The sequence below is a fragment of the Gossypium arboreum genome, chromosome 13 (genome assembly GCF_025698485.1).
Source record: "Gossypium arboreum isolate Shixiya-1 chromosome 13, ASM2569848v2, whole genome shotgun sequence".
NCBI lineage: Eukaryota > Viridiplantae > Streptophyta > Magnoliopsida > Malvales > Malvaceae > Gossypium > Gossypium arboreum.
The window spans coordinates 48,563,607-48,570,814 of NC_069082.1; the positions used below are offsets into that span (position 1 = coordinate 48,563,607).

Below are 7,208 nucleotides of genomic sequence, written 5' to 3' on the forward strand. Positions count from 1 at the left end.
TTATCGTGTAATTCAGATAATTAAATAATAAGATCCATCGTAGGTTTCATCCTCCCTAGGTATTTAGGGAGTTTAGTTCATATTGTAAAAGGAAAACATCTCAAATTTAGAAAAACAACAAGACATAAAAAAACCAAATAAACTTCGAGAGAAATTTGAATGGAGATCTTCAATCTTGAAGTGGATATGCTTCCGAGATGATTCCAACGGCTTTCTTCGAGTAATTTCTTCTTTCTACTCTGTCCCCTCTTTAGGTCCTCTTCTAGTGTGTATTTATATACTTTAGAATGCTCAAAAACCCTAAAAATTGGGTTTTTCCACGTAACAGGGAAGCAAGGTGCAAAATCGACATGGACTGGCACATGGACGTATGGCCAGCCCGTGTTGAAATGCCCAGGCTGTGTGGATCCTGGAAACAGCTCTTTATGCTTGATTTTGGCTCGTTTTTCACTCCTTTCGCTCCCCTATGTTCACCTAAGTATAGAAACATGAATTTAAAAGATTAGGAGCACCAAATTCACTAATTCATATAATAAATCATCTAAAAACGTATCAAGAATGGGATTAAAAACATGTTACTTTATGGCTTATCAAATATCCCCACACTTAAGCATTTGCTTGTCCTCAAGCAAAATCCTCAACTCACAATTAAAATTAATCTTTCTCAACTTGTAATTCTCATCAATAATGTTTTGTCATAATTTACAAATAATTACACATTGATAATTCAACTAAAAGAGCCCTAAAGATTCAAACAATCCAAGTCACACAATTTTTTAAGACATGAAAACATAAGTATCTCCCCTTATCTAAGTAAGTACCTTTAATTCAAAATCGACAAGATTTTACATCCTCACTAAAGATTCATTCAAATCAGTCAAAGTGTTTAAGGTTCAAAAATTAAGCACTCAAAAGTCAATTATGAAAAGTCATTACCATAGGCTTGCATGAAAATCAAATCTCCACCATTATAAAATGATATGATACACAAATCAAAAGGTCTTTAAAGGGTTGTAACGGGGCTTGGGTTAAAGGTGTGGATAAAGGCTGAAAAAGAAGGTTAAAATCAGATCGAATTGATAAATTACCTAACTAGAAAAATAAACTAATACTGAATAATTACATCAATTGAAATTATTAAAGAATAACACGAGCTTCTTCTCGGAATATGAAATTAACTACTTAAGCTCAAAAACATAGAACTAGTAATAATCAACATAAATGTATTTTTTTCACTTTTTTTTTCATTTTTTTGAGAATAACGGATAATAAGAGAAAATTTAACAACTGAAGCAAAAGAACATAGTTAAGCAACTAACCAAATCAAATCTCGACAGAAAGGGAGTCAATAAAATGGGAAATAGGTTCTCAATGAATCAAAAATGAGTTATGGGGTTAATATTAGTGGGTAAATCAAGAAAAAAGTTTTTTTTAGATTTTGAAAATTAATTAATTTTTTTAAAAAAATATCATGAAATAACATTAAGAAACTTAGCAGTGTTAACACTCGGGTTGCCTCTCGAGAAGCGCTTATTTAAAGTCTAAGCTTGACTTACCTAGTATTCGCACGGTTACGGTGGTTCACGGAGTCGAAACTCCTCTTTCTCACTGTCAATTCTATTATCAACATAAGGTTTTAGTTGAGTAATATTTACTTTAAAAGTGCCAAATTTAGAATGATTCACCTTGACTGTACCATATGGGAAAATATTCAGTACCGTAAAAGGAGTTGCTCCGTTTGCATTAAGCTCTAAAGTGGCGATTCGAGGGTCTGTTTTATCCAACAATACCTGATCACCAACCTTAACTTGGTTGTCCGATCCTTAAACTCATCATGGAGTCGCTTTGGTTCATCGTGTATTCTAGGTTTCTCCTTGACGTGTGTCCGCCATTCATCTAGTTCATCAATTTGTAATTTTCTTTCTTCATGATTTGTTCTGTTTTTGTCATATAAACTGGACTATGGCTCTGTCATGTTTTTCCGAGGTGTTTCCTGCAAAGAATGTTGAGCCACAAGGTTATTAATATTAACAGAACTCATAATATCATTTTGATCACTAGATATCCTAACAGAATCACAAGCTTGGAGTTTAATCGTGTCATCACCTACACGAAGTATTAACTCACATGCACCAAATTCTATGATAGTTCTAGCAGTTGCTAAAAAGGGTTGTCCTAAAATCAATGATACGTCACTATCCTTATCTATGTCTAGAACAAAAAAATCAACTGGGAAAATAAATTTGTCAATTTTGACGAGACGTCTTCAACAATACCCCTAAGAAATCTAATTGTTCTATCTGCCAATTGAATACTCATCCTAGTTTGTTTGGGTTTACCAAGACCTAGTTGCTTAAACATTTTGTAGGGCATGACATTAATACTAGCCCTTAAATCAACCAAAGCATTATTAACCCTTAAACTACCAATTAAACAAGGAATAGTAAAACTCCCTGGATCTTTCAATTTGTTGGGTAGTTTACTCTACAAAATGGATGAGCACACTACATTTAGCTCCACCTACGACTAATCATCTAACTTCCGCTTATTTTCTAAAAGCTCCTTTAAAAATTTAACGGAATTTGGCATCTGCGAAAGACCTTCAATAAATGGTAAGTTAATATGTAATTTTTTCAACAGTTTAAGGAATTTACCGAATTGTTCATTTGTGTGGTCTTTCTTGTCGCATTTGGATATGGCACATAAGGTTTATATTTCTTACCAGCCGAATTTTACTTATTTTGACTTAACTCAACCTTACCATTGCTTACCACAGTTTCTTGCCTCAATTCAAATTCAGATTCAGTTAACTCTTCTTAATATCAAACAGTGATCACATGAAGCTGCTCTCTTGGGTTAGTTTCGGTGTTGCTTGGGAAGCTACCTTGTGGTCATTCTGAAATCATCTTTGCCAATTGACCGATTTGATTCTCAAGCCCTTGAATCGATGCTTGTTGATTTTTGAGTGCTATTTCGGTGTTTTGGAAATGAGTTTCTGACACCGAAATAAACTTCGTCAACATCTCCTCAAGGTTCAGCTTCTTCTCCTATTGGTAAGGTGGTTGAAAGCCTGGAGCGGTTGTGGTCTTTGATTTCCTTGACCACCCCAAGAGAAGTTGTGATGGTTCCTCCAACCTGCATTATAAGTGTTACTATATGGATTATTTTGAGGTTTAGAATTGTTACTCATGTGGTTGACTTGTTCGTCTTCTGTGCTTAGGTTGTAGGATTGCTTTTCTAGATGGTTTCCTCCTCCATTTACGTCGTATTGCATCACCGAATGTACTTGGGTAGAACCATATAAACCATCAATCTTTTAATTCAAAAGTTCTATCTAATTTGACAACATGGTGACCGCATCAACGTTAAAAACACCAACTGCTTTCATCGGCTTTGTCCTCATGACTTTCCACTGATAATTACTTAGTGACATCTCTTCTATAAACTCATAAGCCTCTTCAGGTGTTTTGTTATTCAAAGTCCCACCGGTGGATGCATCGGTCAATTGCCTAGTTGAGGGGTTCAAACCCTTGTAAAAAGTTAGAAAAACTGTAGCCATAGAGGTAACCCATGTGAGGGCACCTTCTTAATAAATCCTTATACCTCTCCTATGTATCATATAAAGTCTCTAAATCCATTTGTACAAAGGAAGAGATATCATTCCTCAATTTGACTATCTTAGCCGATGGAAAGTACTTCAGCAAAAACTTCTCGGTCATTTGATCTCAAGTAGTGATAGAACCTCGTGGTAAGGAGTTCAGCCACTGCTTAGCCTTATTTCTCAATGAGTAGGGAATAACTGTAGGCGAATGGCATAATCAGAAATGCTATTTATCTTGAAAGTGTCGCTGAATTCTAGGAAATTAGCCAAATGAGTATTTGGGTCTTTGTCCTGCAAACCATCAAACTGAACAAACTGTTGAATCATTTGAATAGTGTTAGGTTTCAGTTCAAAATTATTTGCAGCAATAACAATCTAACAATACTCAATTTAGCCTCAGTTAAATTGGGCTTGGCATAATCGTACATAGTAAGAGGAGTAGGATTCAGATTTACAAGATTTATAGCAACCACAGGAGGTAACTAATTATTATGATTTTCTGTCATCTCCTCAGTATTAATAACAACGTCCTCTTGCTCTTCTATTGTACCCTGTCGACTCTGCCTCACTTCTCTGCGATTTCTGCGAGCTGTACTTTTGATCTCATTATCGAATACTAGAGGTCCTACGGGTTTCTTCTAGTCATAAACTAAAGGAACCTTGCAGAAACAAATAAAAGAAAAGTTAGGAAATTAAAATAAAAAGAAAAATAAAACGCAATAAAAAAATGGCTAAAGTAATAAAAATTAAGTGTTCCTAATATTTTAGTCCCCAGCAACAGTGCCAAAAACTTGATGACGTCGCGAACTAACTAGAATATGATAAAGGCAAGCACACCTATCGAATAATAGTATAGCTATGCTGAGTCTGAAATATTGTATCCACAAGAACTAAAAGTACTAGTAATAACCATCTTTCTATTATTTAGCCTAATAATTAAATGAGGTATTTTAATTTAAAATTAAACTAATTAACTATGAATGTGACAGAGATCGAATTGGTAAAATACTTAAGAAAACTAGTGAGAGAGACAATACCCAGGAAAGAATCCACGTAGACTTCACTTATTATTCTGACTTTAAATCAAACGATTTATTCACTTGTCTTGATACGTAGAAATCCCTAAATTATGTTAATATCTTTCGAGACTAAGAATAACAAGGCATAAAAAAACCAAACAAACTTCGAGAGAAATTTGAATGGAAATATTCAATCTTGAAGTGGATCTGCTTTCGAGATGATTCCAATGGCTTTCTTCGAGTAATTTCTGCTTTCTACTTTGTTCCCCCCTTAGGTCCTCTTTTAGTGTGTATTTATACACTTTAGAATGCTCAGAAACCCTAACAATTGGGTTTTTCCACGTAACAGGGAGGTAGGGTGCAAAATCGATATGGATTGGCACATGGGCATGTGGCCAGCCCGTGTGGATCCTGGAAACAACTCTTTTTGCCCGATTTTGGCTCATTTTTCGTTCCTTTCACTCCCCTATGCTCACCTAAGTATAAAAACATGAATTTAAAAGATTAGGAGCACCAAATTCACTAATTCATATAATAAATCATCCAAAAACACATCAACAATGGGATTAAAAACATGTTACTTTTATGGCTTATCAATTGTGAATCCCTCGGGCAAAGCAATGTAAACCTCCTCTTGTAATTCACCATTCAAAAAAGCTAACTTAACACTGAACTGATATACAATCTTTTTCAAATGTGCAGCCAATACTAAAACAATTCTAACAGTTTCGAACTGTGCAACTAGAGAGAAAATGTCATCAAAATCTACACCTAGTTGTTGTGAATACCCTTTTACCACCAGACGTGCTTTGTGCTTTAGAATGGTTCCATCTGCGTTAAACTTGGTTCTAAAGACCCATTTGACACCAATGATTTTTTTTTGTCTTTAGGAAGATCTACAAGCTCCCATGTCTCATTGCGTTGTATTGCTGCAATTTCTTCTTTCATTACAATTTTCCATTCCTCTTTGTCCGTCGCTTCTTCGAAAGTTGTAGGATAAGCAACAAACAAGTCCTATGTAGACGCATAGATCTCAGCCAAATATCTGAACTTCTTTGGAGGAGTCTCATCATCAGATGTACTGCTACTATTTGGAGATGCACTTGATGAAGTTAGAGGAGATGACAGATTTAGACAAAGAGGTTATAACACTTCAGTTTGTGGAGCTGCATCTTCACTTGCAATTTCAAATTTGATATCACCTGCATTTTCTTACCAAAACCAGCTTGCATCTTCATTGAAAATCACATTCCTATTGATTATTATTTTTCCATTAATAGGACTATACAGCCTGTAAGCTTTGGACTCAGAACAATAACCAACAAAAATGCATTTTGTTGATTTTTCATCAAGTTTGTTGCATTTATATGAATCAACTAAAGTATAAGAAACACAACCAAAAACCTATAGATGGCTTACCCAAGTTCTTTTTCCATACCAAGCCTCATATGGAGTTTGGTTGAGGACAACCCTTGTTGGTGACAAATTCAGCAAGTAGACTGCAGTCGCTATAGCTTCTGCCCATAATTGATTCGGAAGTCCTTTGGCTTTTAACATGCTTCTTATCATTTCTACAATCGTTTGTTTCTTCCGTTCAGCAACACCGTTCTGCTCCGAAGCATATGGAGCAATCAGCTCTCTTCTCAGGTGGTGTTCATAACAAAAAGTATTAAACTCTTGTGCTAGAAATTCACCACATCTGTCTGTACACAGTGCCTTGATGCATCTTCCAGTTTGCTTCTCCATGTGTGCCTTGAATTTTTTGAATTTTTCAAATGTTTCTGACTTGAACTGTAAGAAGTACACCCAACTCATTTGGCTACAGTCATCTATAAATAATAAACAGTATCTACTCCCACCAAATGATTGAGTTTTCATAGGACCAACCACATCAACATGTAGAAGATCGAGGCACCTTATTGCCCTTCTAGACTTCCCCACAGTAAATGGTTTTTTACATTATTTCCCATATATACACCCTTCACACATATCTAAAGACTCAATTCTGGGCAATCCGAAAACCATTTCCTTTTGACACAACAATTTCAGACTTTTGATGTTTAAATGCCCATACCTTAAATGACATAATCTTGACTCACCAGTTTCTTTGACAGCAAGTGCATGGTTCTCAACATCAGAAATAACAAGTGGGAATAACTTGTTTGGTGTCATGCGAACATCAATAATAGTTTAATATGATTTTTTATCTTTGATCACACACGAGACATCATCGAACATGATAGAATATCCAGTAGCCATGAGTTTCCCTACACTCAACAGACTCAACAAATTTTATGATAGACTAGGAATGTAATAGACATCATAAAGAAGTTTCACATTACCGGAACTACTTTTGACTGCCACACTACCCTTCCCTTCCACTTGAATTTGCTTGCTATCTCCAAGTGTTACTTTTTGTTTGAAGGTTTCATCAATCTCATTGAACAATGACTTCACGCTAGTCATGTGGTTCGAGCACCCACTATCTAGAAACCAAATGTTGCTATGACTTGCTTCATTTTCTTGATAAGCCATGAACAATTTGATATTATCATTTTCTTGCTCTACGTAACTTGCTTGTTCCTTCC

General features: G+C 35.3%; 1 non-coding gene across 1 annotated transcript; it reads left to right on the forward strand.

Moving 5' to 3' along the window:
- The first annotated feature begins 3,565 nt into the window (after nucleotides 1–3,565).
- LOC128287650 (small nucleolar RNA R71) lies at nucleotides 3,566–3,671 on the forward strand. The gene has a single exon (XR_008278349.1). It is a non-coding gene; the product is annotated as a small nucleolar RNA R71 (small nucleolar RNA).
- The last annotated feature ends 3,537 nt before the right edge of the window (nucleotides 3,672–7,208 follow it).